The sequence below is a fragment of the Amblyomma maculatum genome, chromosome 3 (genome assembly GCF_055883805.1).
Source record: "Amblyomma maculatum isolate TAMU_Amacu chromosome 3, ASM5588380v1, whole genome shotgun sequence".
Taxonomy (NCBI): Eukaryota; Metazoa; Arthropoda; class Arachnida; order Ixodida; family Ixodidae; genus Amblyomma; species Amblyomma maculatum.
The window spans coordinates 141620295-141633353 of record NC_139346.1 but is presented as its reverse complement, the minus strand read 5'-3'; the positions used below and the strand labels follow the sequence as shown (position 1 = coordinate 141633353).

Here is a 13059-nt window from a genome sequence, read left to right as displayed (position 1 = left end):
GCCTGCACTCTGTTATTTGGAGCCAAAGCTCCAAGAACACCCATGGCTCGTTGCTGGCTGTCGAAAGGGCTGTGGCAGAAGCAGTATCACGTTTCAACCAAGGGATGGCAGCGACCAGCAGAGCTGTTGCAGCCCAGCTTGGTTATAGTCCTGGCAGCTGCCTCATTCGTCGGAGCCGTGAAAAAGATAGGTACAGGCTGTACAGGTCTGACAAAGGGCACAGTGATGCCGAAAAGGTCAAGAAGAGGATGGCCAAGAAGCATAAGCCTGACAGAGGCCAGGACTACTGCCCAGGACTTCTGTGAACATGTGACAGCACAAGCAAAACTAGTAAATGACTTGCTGAGCTCTTTTTTGGTGAGGTACCCATTGCATACAAAGGTTCTGGTGATCTTCCCATGAGCTGATTCCTGTTAGTTTGATGTCACTGTGTTCAGAAAGAATTGGGCTACATGCTAAAGCTATATTTTTTTACATATGCTCAGCAAAGAAATCTTGCAGAGCCATTAAAACTTTGAATGCAATTTTCTCAGCTTCTGTTTTTTTGTCAAATGCCTTAGCCTTACGGGACTTTTGATAATGTTTACATGAACGGATTTTAGAGAACTTGGTGTCACTGTTTTCAGCAGAAATTCAGCTACATCCTAAAGCTTTTCTTCTTTCGTTAAACCTGAAAGATCATTAATTAGATCAAATGTTAACTAATTACTGTCACATTGTTTTTTTTCCTTGAACTTTGTTATTCATTCATGATTTAAATAATGGCATTGTATACATTTCTTTAGCTTTAGGATGTGCTGTGGATACTTGGCATAGATGGCATATATTTTAAACAAGCTTTTTTAATCGGGAAATTACCATAAAGCCCCGTAAGAAAAAGCTTAATTGGGTTAGAATAATTTTCTATATCATGAGTTCCAAATTAGATATCTAGAATCTGAATACATATTTGGAATCAGCGTTCAGCAATCTACTTGCATGCCAAGTTGCAGCAAGATAGGACAGCAAATAAGAAAAAAGTTTTTAATACCCTCTTCCCCCCTTAAGAAGACTGCAGTGGCAGCAAAATATGGAATCACTAAAAGTACGCGGACAACAATCCTAAAAGTTAAAGACAAGCTGCGGAGCAACGCAAGCCGCTTCGCGCCCGACAGAAAAAGGCTTAGGGAAGCGGCGCACCTAGAACTCGAAAAGGCTGTTCTCCTTTGGCTGAAGCGCGCACGGAGCTCCAGTCTGCCAGTGAGTGGACCAATCCTGCGGGAGAAAGCTGAACAGCTGTCGCTGCGCTTCGGAATTGAAGGCTTTAAGTGCAGCGATGGCTGGATTTCTCGCTTCAAGGAGCGACACGGCCTCGCCTTCAAAAGTGTAAGTGGTGAAGCGGCAGCGGTCGATGAAGCCGTAACTACTGACTGGCAGCACACGCGACTGAAGAGCCTGCTGCATGAATACTCCCCAGCTGACATTTACAACGCCGACGAAATGGGGCTGTTTTTCAAGTGCCTTCTTGATCAGACCTTGTGTCGAAAGGGCGAGCGGTGCACTGGCGGAAAACTTAGTAAAGAGAGGCTGACAGTCATGGTTTGTGCCAACATGGACGGAAGCCATAAGCCTGAACTTTTTGTAGTCGGAAAGTCAAAGCGCCCCAGGTGCTTTGAAGGAAGCTGCTACTTAAGAGAATGTTGGTGTGTATGGATAATTCAATGCCATACACCATAACACTGCATTCATCGTTGGGGATGCTTGCTGCTGCATGGAGTGCTGTGACGCCAACAACAATTCGAAATTGTTTTCAGCACGCCTTCCGCATCCCTGGCTGCAGCAGTGACTTGCCTGACTGCCAGCAAAGTGAAGATGAAGGTTGCCTGCAAAGCGACGATGCAAACCAAGAGCTCTCTGCTCTGCAAGTGCACAACATAGCTGCCGACCTCAGCGATTATGCAGCTGCTGATGATGACCTGTGTGTGTGCAGGGAGGACACACTTGATGACTTGGCAGCGGAGGTGATGCCACCAGAATGCAGTAGTGAAAGTGAGGAGTTGCAAGAGCAATCCACTGTGACATCTGCACAAGCATTCCATCACATTGCTCAAGTCTGCCAATTTCTAATGACAACAGAAAACTGAAAATGAACTGGCTGCTCTCACGGGCATAGAGAGCTTTGTGTTGAAAGCTCATGTAGCACGGAAGCAGTCGACCATTCACAATTTTTTTAAAAGGTCTGGTCAACAGTAGATGATGACCAATAAACTTGTTGTGTACCTTCCACCTCTGCTTGTTTATTTTGTGTAGTTGAGGTATGGAAGTGCATAAAAATGATTCAAATAGATGCCTGGTCATAGTGTGCTCTGTCATCTTGCCCAGAGTTGTATGTACAAAAACTTCTGATAATTCAAACAAAATCCTGGGGTCCCTTCGAGTTTGAATTAATGAGTCTACTGTATTTCAGTTGGTGACCATGAGCGAACCCACCGAAGCGGAAAATAAAGGAACAAAATCTCGTGAAACGCCCGCTGCTATTGGTCTCCCATTGCACGTGAGCAAATAGAGGTGCTCGCGACTCCAAGCCTTGAAGGTCTCTTTAGCCGACGGATCTTCTGTGGACAACGACTACTAGCTGGCTTCAACAATGTTGAGCTCCTGCCCACCCGTGGTGTGAACTTTGATCTGCTTTTGCGGACTGTACTCTAATCCCTGAGGTGCAGCATTTACAATTTAGCAGCTTATTTCACCGTGGCCTGCAGGCGTCCACATCGCCATTGTCAAACGCAGCAACACCGGCATCGTCGCATCGAAACTTTTCCTGGGCTGTACCTATAGACGTTTCCCTGCATTTGGCAGCAGCGGCAAGTCACGCTGATTGTATTACATCTGCTTCTACGTTTGCAGGTTGATTCCCTTTCTTCTTTCTGCTCTCATAGTTACGCCCCTGCTGCCAAACTTATTCCTTAGCGCTGTGGGAGATGCACGTCGAAAAAGCGAGTTTTTCGCGACATTTTTCAATTTTCGGTTTTTTACTGCAAAATTATCTTTGGGCATTCAGCTACAATCCCTCCAAAAATCATGGCAAAATTCGAACGCGAAGTTAATAAAAAATCCATTTTATTGAGCCAAGGTGACTCGAGAAACTGCAATTTTTCGCGCACATCGTCAACTTTCGCGCGTCTGCCTCTCGAGAACGCGGGAGCGCCCGCCATTGCCGTCTGCTTGGAGAGGAAGAGTAAGCCTTCTTCTCTCCGACAGCATCTCCTGCAGTTTCGTATTCGGGCTGTAAATAATAAAAAAAACACGTTTACGGCGCCTATTTCACGCGTTTCTACTGGACCTTTAAATCACGTGGTGCTGTAGCGCAGCCGCCATTGGCCGAGACCGATGTGCAACTGCGGTGAAGCCCCCTCTTTTGCTATCCCTGCTTTCGCTCTGTGCTGCTTCTACATCGATCCCTCCGGCGTTTGTTTTTTCAATTGGTTCGAAATGAACGACGAGACGACGAAGCGCGATTTCCGCGCCCGGAAATCTCGCACGAAAAAAGCACGCCGTCGCAAGCCGCGACAGAAAGCGACAGCGGAAGACATTCGCCCGACGCCAGCTAGCCCTAATCAGGGCAACGGCCACTTCGGCGAAATTGACGCCGCAGTGAACTTTGTGAGTGCCTCGGAGATGAAGATTGGACTCTTCGAAAGCGATACAGCTGTGAACAGTCATTCCACAAGTGCCGCGATATGCGACATCAGCTCGCTTACGTTATTGGTAAGCGGGGCTGTTTGCCCAACGTGCCGTACTTGCAACCTTGCGGTGCGTGAACCGGCCGAAAAACGCAAGGGCCTCTCGGCATTTCTTGAACTTCACTGCAAAAATAGCGAGTGCCCTGCAGCGCTACTTTCTTCTACATACACGTCGAGCCGTGCTGTGCCTGGTGGACTCGCGAATGGTGCCAGTGGAAGCCGGAGGTTTCAGAGCGGGAGCTCCCGCGACAGCTTCGCCGTGAACGTCAAGGTCGCCGTGGCTGCGCGCGCAATAGGCATCGGGCACGAGCAGCTGTCCCGTTTTTGTGCGATTCTCGGCTTGCCGACGCCGTTGCGTCACAAGAACTTCGTGGCTATCGGCAGAAAGTTCATGCTGCGGCCATGAAAGCTGTGGCTGAAAATCTGGAGACAGCTAGAGCCCTCACAAAAGAGAAGGTTGGTGACACCGATGTTGCCGTTATGTTTGACGGCACCTGGCAAAAGCGGGGCCACAAAAGCCATAACGGCGTTGGCACAGCTGTGTCGGTAGACACTGGTTTATGCCTAGATTTTGAGGTTCTCTCGAACTTCTGCCTTGCGTGCAGTCGACACCAGGACCTCGGAAGCGAGGATGAAATATGGCAGGCGTACCATGGCCCAGTTTGTGAGAGGAACACTGAGTGTTCCTCTCATGCAATGGAAACAGAGGCAGCAATAAGTATATGGACGAGGACATCCTCACAGAAGACACCATTGCGCTTCACCAAGTTCCTCAGTGATGGGGACAGCAAACCTTTTACCTTTTTTTTTCCGACGCAAAGGTGTATGGTGGAACCCCAGTCGAGAAAGAAGACTGCACAAATCATGTAGCCAAGCGTCTCGGCACTGCACTCCGAAAACTAAAAACACCTCTTCCACGTGGCGAGAAGTTGAAGGATGGAGCAATCCAAAAGTTACAAAACTACTACCGCATAGCTATTACCAGCAACAGGGGCAGCATCCAGAAAATGTATCGTGCCATTTGGGCGTCATACTTTCACTCCTGCTCAACAGATGCTGCTCACAGCCATAAATACTGCCCTGAAGGAGCGGAATCTTGGTGCAAGCACCAGCGAGCCAAAGGACTAGGAGAGCCCGCACCAGACCACACTACGCTTCTCACCAAGGCGCAAGGGCTGGCAGTGCTACCCATCTACAAACGGCTGACTGATGAAGAGTTGCTTACCCGGTGCCTACAGGGAAAGACTCAAAACGCAGCAGAGTCCCTGAATAGTAAGATCTGGCTGCTATGCCCAAAAACTAGGTTTGCTTCAAGAACTGCTGTGGAGACAGCAACTGCCATTGCTGTGTTATGGTATAACAGGGGACACAGTAGCTTTCAGCAAGTTCTCGAGGAGCTTGGTGTGCTACCATCGGAAGAGCTTGTTGTGCTGGGAACCTCTCGTGACCAGAGAAGAATGAAGATGATGTCAGTCCGCCAAACAGCTGAAGCCCGAGCACATCGCCGTAACATGGCAAAGAGGGCACGTCTGACAGACTCGGTTCGCGAAGATCATGAGGGCCCAATCTATGGGGTAGGAGAATTCTGATCAACATGACTGTGTCTGAGACTTATTTTTGTATTTTGTGAATAAATTTCATGTGCTTGTGTCATGTTTTCCAAGAATGCAGATGTTTCAAACTTTCAGATGCGTTTTTCTCCAATTCTAATTTTCAGCATTTTTTTACATTTTGTGCACAAACTTTCAAGTGCGTGGAATTCTCAGATACGGATAAAATTTTGCACACAGCTTCTTCAAAGTATGCAGAATGGGCATATCTATCTGGATTGTCAATATCTTTTCTACATTTTTTGGCAAAAATTCAAAATGTTGACTAGCAGCACCCAGAATGTACACTTTTGATGTTAGTGAATTTTTTTGCAAGTACAGGATATTGTAATCAAATTTCAAGTAGCTTTGCTCATACTACTAAACCTAAGATGCAAAATGAGCTATTGCAAGCTATTCTAAACATAAATTTAATCCTCAAAAAAGTGTGCACAAAAAGCCCTATATTTTACTTTTGAAGACTCTATTACACAAAAACTATGCAAGCTACATAAAAACTAAGACAATATTTGGAATCTGCATTAAAATCCTTATCAATTATATAAGTTTCATAATCATAGGTTGAATATTAAGAAAAAAGTACCTTCGAGGAGCATCTCAGTAGAATCTCGATGATACGATTACGGCTGGTACGAATTTCGGGATGATACGAATTTTAAGAATGCTTTGAACGGACTACATTGTATAGAATACGTTAAGATTCGGGGTGATACGAAGAGTTTCTGAACCTGCCGCGGTTGATACGAACGTGCAAACCAGTCGTGCATGCGAGCGGGCCGGCGCGGCTGGCCTCAAGAGGGCAACATAACCAACGCGGCCGCCGCCAACTCCCCCCCCCCCTCCCCCCGCCGCGAATTATAGGAACGAACGTTGTACAAACGCACAAAGCCACCGAGCAGCTCAGCGCAAGAGCTCACAGGGGGAGAGGGTACCCACCGCAGCCGCTGCCTCTCCTCTCCAACGCCTCTCACCCCACTAGCCACCCTCCTCCCCCCTCCCTTTCGTAGCAAACCGACGAGCACTAGACAAGGACGGCCAAGGCGAAGCACGTGCCCAGTCGTGTACGTCACTCATTCGCTGGCAGCTCATTGGTCTATTGAAAAGTTGTCTCGCCGGCTGTTCCCAGGAGGACTGTGACGCTGGCTGCCGCTACAGTAGTTCTCCGGTTCTCCGTTCGCCGCATCTTTCTGTCGTTCGCTGTGACGTGAACTGCCCAAACGTTAGAAAGACGCAAGCGTTCGCTGCTGCCGAAATGTCGCGGAAGCGTAAAGCCCTTTCTTTTAAGGAAAAGCTTGAAGTGCTGAAGAGGGTCGACGAAAAGAAGAGTGTCGACTTAGCAAAAGAGCTAGGGTTGGCACCGTCAACACTCTGCACCATTGTTGGGTAGCGAGATGTCATCTTGAAGAATGTGCAGCACTTCGGTGCGAACGTGAAGCAGGCTAAAACAGCGACCCATGTCAAGCTGGAAGAGGTTCTGCTGACTTGGTTCCGCGAAGTGACAGCGGCCGGCGTCAACGTGGACAGCAAGGTGCTACGTGAAAAAGCCGACACCGTCGCGCTTTCGCTTGGAATTGAAAATTTCCAAGCGTCTGGGGGATGGCTGCACCGGTTTAAGGAGCGGCGCGGACTTGTCTGCCGGGTCGCCTCAGGTGAAGGCAAGAAAGTGGATCAGTCAGCTGTAGATGAGTGGCTGAACACGCTGCTGGCGCTGATTTCGGAGTACGCGCCACGTGACATATTTAATGCCGACGAGGCGGGCCTCTTTTTCAACCTTCAACTAGAAAGAAGTTTGTGTGTAAAAGGCCAGGCATGCCAGGGCGGCCAGAAAAGCAAGGAGAGAGTAACAGTATTCTTTTGCTGCAACTCGGATGGATCAGAGAACCTCAGCTTACCGTCATCGGTAAGTCGAAGAAACCGAGGTGTTTCCGATCGGCGGAGCGTTTGCCTGTCTTTTACAAAGGCAACCGAAAGACGTGGATGACTGGAGATTTTTTCCGCGAGTTCTTGACAAGCCTTGATCAGAAAATGGCGTCAAGAAACCGGAAAAGTTTGCTTTTCGTGGACCAGTGCTCTGCCCACCCAAAGGAAATGACATTCAATAACGTGAAAGTCAGGTTCCTGCCGGCGAACACTACCAACCATCTTCAGCCACTGGACGCTGGGATAATTAGAAATGTGAAACATCATTTCAAAGGACTTCTAGTGAGGCGTCTGCTGGCAAAAATTGACCGTAAAGAAGCAAACTTGCGGATCAGTCTCTTAGATGCTTTGCACTTTCTAGCCATGTCGTGGGATAGTGTAACTTCAGACACAATCTCGAACTGTTTTAGAAAGTGCGGATTTGCCATCGGACTTGCTGCGGCTTCGGCAGGAGATTGTCAAGAGCCAGACGAAGACCTCACGATTGATGGCTGGGACAATATGGAAACTGAAGCTTCGGTTCGGGACTTCGTTACCGCGGACGACAATGTCGCGACCTGTGGGCTGAGGTCTATTGAAGACTTGGTCAATGAAGCGAATGATTGCGAAAGTGAGCCTGACAGCGATGGTGACGCTGATGACGAGTGTGATCAGCCACCGTCAAAGGCAGATACTCTTCACGCTTTGGACGTTCTGCGCCGCACCGTAAGTGTCAGCAGCGTGAGCGACGAAACCGCGGCACGGTTTTATGCCTTTCAGGCGGAGCTTGTCCGCGACATCAACAGCAAAAAAGTGCAGACGAGCATTACGGACTTTTTCGGCCGCAAGTAGTTCGCCATAATAAACTTTGGTTCATTTTCAGTTCATTCCCACGTGGATGTTGACTTGTTTTGAATCATACGAATTCGGGATGATACGAATATTTTGCGTGCTCCCTTGCAATTCGTATCATCGAGATTCTACTGTACTGTCTATGCAGACACGTCAACATTATGTCGCACTGGTATGAATGCAGGGTTTCGCTTTAGGAAAATATGCCCTACTAGAGTTGTAATGAGTGTGAATTCAAATTTCCCACAAGTACTTGCTCTGGCGTTACGGATGAAACACTAAAGAGCAAAAGGGAATCGTTCAAAAAAGCCTGAAAATGTGCCTCATGTAGGCCCACTGCCACAAAGAGTGGTAGTGGAAACACTTCAGACAAGGATGTCAAATCTATGTTGCTTGATATAAGTAGCAGCTTGAACTCGCTTCTTTGCCTACTAGGGAAAGTAGATGAGATTGAAAAAATGTGTTTATCTAAAACGAGTTCAATGAGTTCTAGAAATGGCTTCACGCTCAGGAAAAAGAAACGGTGGAGTTAAAGGTGCGGCTCAGCACGCTTGAAAGCAACCCACTGAATGAGCTGGCCGAGTTGAAAGCAGATATCGATGACCTCGAATGGCGTAGTAGGCGACTAAAGCCCATATTCACAAATGCGCCTCGACTCGACGCTCCACCTCACTCCTTGGAGCGGAGAATACAGCTGCTCCTCCACTCCAGAGCCAATTAGATCCATGAACGCCCTTCGGCGTTTCCTCAGACAAGTTCTCCTCGGGAATACCTCCTCCACTCGAAGCCGCGCAAATGGCGTATGGGGACGAGATCAAGGTGACCTGTTGACCCAAAAACTGCGTGCTGAAGTGTGTAACATGCACAGTTTTTGATGTCTTCTAAACAACTTTCGCAAGCGACCTCGACGTCAGCAGCTTAGTGGAACTTGTTTTGTGGGCTGGATGAAAAAGGCGGCTGTGAAAAATGGCCAAGAATGCTTTTGCATCCGGCAACGGCTGTTGCCGGATGCTGGTGACGCAGAATTTACCGTATTTACTCGCGTAATGAACCCACTCGCGTAATGAACCCAACCCCCACTTTTGTCGTCGAAAATTTAATTTTCTTTTTTTACGTCGCGTAAATAACGCGCACCCGCCCGCAGGGTCGGTGTTCAGCATGTTCGCGTTATCTCGGCTCAATTGGCCGGCGCTGTCGACTGTCGACGATCATAAAATTGTCTGATCGCGCAGTGATAAAATAAACATCATTTGAAGCCAACGATGCTGAACACCGGCGACGCGAACGCGGGTGTCGACTGCACGCTTTCGTTGATCGTTCATTGACCTTGCATGATTCGTTGGTGGATGCGCAAAGGGCTTTACTGGGGCGTCCTCTTTGAAATGGGGTGACGGCAGTTTCCACCACGCTCGGCTATTTTCCTTGTATTTCTCGAACCAATTTGTCAAACTTCTCTAGATTTTTTTTTACAATGATGATGATGATGCAGGTTGCCGAGTGCCATCTATTAAATGCAAAGCAAACCTCTGCTTATAGCGCCATGCATGCGCGGCGGCGGCAGAACGAAGTAAAGACAACGCACTTGGACAGCGTCGGTCGCCATTTCGCCAGTCCTATTTTGTTGCTGTTTAAGTGCTTCGCTACGACCTTTGCATTATTTCGTGCGTGCTGTGCATTTTCTGCGCGTTGTGCGATGGGGCGTTACGCTAGCTACACGGCCGGTTTTAAGCTCAAAGTCGTGGAGCATGCTTTGGAGCATGGCAATCGCGCGGCTGGACGGCATTTTAGTGTAGACCCCGTGCGTGTGCGCTACTGGAGGAATCAACAAGAGGAACTCAGAGCGACGAAGAAAGATCGCCGGGCCTTTCGCGGGCCGAAGCAGGGCAAGTTTCCTCGCGTCGAGGAAGAAGTTCTGAGCTATGTGAAGAGGCTCCGCAACGAAGGATGTGCCGTATCCCACGAGCTGATACAGAATCACGCGCGGGCCACTGCAAGAAGTCACAGCATTGCCGCGAGTGAATTTAAGGCGACCAGTGGTTGGACGACTCGTTTCATGCGCCGGAACGGGTTGTGCCTCAGAAGGCGTACTACGTTATGCCAGCGGCTGCCGGCAGACTGTGGGGACAAAGTGTGTGATTTCCACCGCTTTGTCATTCGGATCCGTGAGGACAAAAAGTTCCTGCTGTCGCAAATCGGGAACGCGGACCAGACGCCTATAAACTTTGACATGCCAAGAAACAGCACTGTCGATATGAAAGGTGCGAAAAGTGTGCAGGTTAAGACGACGGGCGCAGAGAAGCAGCGGTGCACCGTGATGTTAGCTGTAACAGCGGACGGCAGGAAGCTGCCGCCGTTCGTCGTCTTCAAAAGAAAGACTCTGCCAAAGGAAACTCTTCCTGCCGGTATCCACATTCGCGCCCAGGAGAAAGGGTGGATGTCGGCCGAGCTGGTGTCCGACTGGCTGAAAACAGTCTGGGGATGGCGGCCCGGGGCTCTTCTCCTGCCATCGCTGCTTGTTATGGACAGCTTCCGTGGCCATCTGGAAAAAAATGTCCGCTGCCGAATGAGCGAGTTACGCACGGACCTCGCTATCATCCCAGGTGGCTTGACATCAGTGCTGCAGCCCCTTGATGTTTCCATTAATAAGCCCTTTAAGGACAACGTGCGCCGGCTCTATACAGAGTGGATGGCCGCGGGAAACCACGACCTGACTCCCGCAGGTAAGATTAGAAGGCCCACCATCGACATGCTCTGTCGAAGGATTCTAGAAGCATGGAGTGTGATTCCCAGCGAGATGGTCGTCCGCAGCTTCAAAAAGACTGGCATCTCCAACAGCCTCGACGGCAGTGAAGACGACGCCGCCGACGAAGTCGCAAGCGATATGAGTTGAAGCGTGGATTCAGATAGCGAGCCCGAGTGAGACAGACCATAAGCAGCCAGCAGCATGAAAATAAAAATGAATTTTGAATTCACATTCATCGCGTACGTGTTTTTACTATAAAGGTAAGGTTGGGATTGCGATTTTCCTATCTTCATTGTGACATGAAATTTCGACCTAAAAAATAATATCTAAATTTTTTTTCCCCGCGTAATGAACCCTCCCCCCAAATTTATGTCAACTTATCTGGAAAAAAGGTGGGTTCATTACGCGAGTAAATACGGTACGCAGAGCATGATAAAGGCTCCGGGAAATGATGTTAAAACTTCAGTTTATTTTTTTGGTGCGAGATCTACACTTGGCCTTTGTGGCTTCGCCTTTTTGTTATTGCCAGGCTTAGACAGATTTTTTTTTTTATTGCCAGGCTTTGATGGAGTTTTGAAGCGAAAAGTTTCACTAGGCTAGTCAACTCCAAATCTCGCGTGTGTTCCGTTGTTAAGGGGGGACACGGCTCTTTGGCACCGAAAATCGGCCTGAAAAATCGGATTTTCAATTTTTTCATTTTCGTATTCCTCGCACCATTCCGCATCTGCATGCAAATTTTCATCCTTATACCCCGCTTATTTATGAAGTTATAGCGATTAAAAAATGCAGTACCACACCCACTGCCCTTTAAATTGTGGACAAACGACACCCAATTTCGATCGCCCGGCGCATGAGAACTACGCGCTCCACCGCGGCGATTTTGGTCTCGTTCGAAAGCGCGCGCTTTCGGCTTATTTTTTCTTTCGGAAAGCAACCCTGTGCGCTCCGCCTTTCCCATAAAAAACAAGCAAAAAGAAAGCATGCAGCGCGCGCTACTATTGGCCGGTTAAGGCACGTGATCAAAATGGCGTCGTTTGGTTGGTTCCGGCAAGCTAGCCCTGAAATGCGGACTCCCAGTGACGCCATTTTGTCTTTCTGCCGACCACGCTAGTGCAACGCAAGAGTCATGCCAGGCGCGAAGAAGTACCGCTCTTTGCACAAGTTCGGGCGAAAGCAACCAAAGAAACGCGTTAAGAATGCGACTTCGTTGCATACTGTGCAAGAAGCAAGTGCCAGTGCTGCGGGATTGTGTGACGATCACGTTGCGGGCGGCGACGCTTCTCCGATTCCGCTGGACAACGGCGCCGTTCTTCGTGCCGACTGCAGTCGTGTACGTATTGATACCGCGCCTGTCACTAACAGTGACATAACTCAAGTGAGTGCCCGTGAGCAAGCTACGCTTGATAGACTGGTATCGACGCCGGCGACGGCACGAAAGACCGCGCTGTTCGCCGATGCAAGTGGTGCGTCCGCAGAGTCAGATGCGGACGGAACAGCCTCCTATGCGGTAATTGACCTCAGCATTGTGAATATCCTTCTGGATGCCGTGCGGTGCAAAACGTGTCGTGGATGCGTGCGTTTAATTACCAGCGACCGGAGCTATGGCCTCGCCGTAAAACTGATCGTGCTGTGCGACAACTGCGGTGAGATTGCGGCCGAGTGGAACTCGCGGAGGGTTGACGGCGAGAAAAGGTGCAATCCTTTTGAGCTGAATATTCTGGCTAGTCGAGCAATGCTGTCGACCGGTAACGGCCAGACAGCAATGAACGATATCTTTTCGGCGATGGGGTTGTCGCGGCGCGGGATGCACAACAAGACGTTTCAACGGCATCTGAAGAGCACACTGCAACCCGCTGCTACCCGAGCCGCCACGACCGCTATGGCACAAGCCGCGCAGGCAGTGGCGAAGGTCTACGATGACTTGTGTTTTGGGCATAGGGGGAACATTGCCGTGTGCTACGACGGCACATGGATGACGCGCGGACACTCATCACATATAGGCGTCGGTGCCGTGGTGGAACTCTTCACTGGTTACGTGCTTGATTATGTGGTGTTGTCAAACTTTTGTCTGGGCTGCGAAATTGGTCCCAAGCCAAACACTGACGGCTACGAACTTTGGAAATCACGCCACCAGTGCCAAAAAAACACCAACTCCAAGGCTGGTCAAATGGAAGTAGAGGCTGGCAAAATTCTGTTTGAAAGATCTCTGCAGCGCCACAACATGCGCTACACA

The 13059-nt window shown here is 49.1% G+C and overlaps 1 protein-coding gene and 1 pseudogene across 2 annotated transcripts in view; one reads left to right on the top strand and one right to left on the bottom strand.

Moving 5' to 3' along the window:
* Nucleotides 1–13059, bottom strand: part of LOC146196216 (uncharacterized) — a 102765-nt gene that overhangs the window by 79159 nt on the left and 10547 nt on the right. The gene's annotated exons all lie outside the window — the stretch shown is intronic.
* On the top strand, nucleotides 3472–5311 carry LOC146196217 (uncharacterized; annotated as a pseudogene).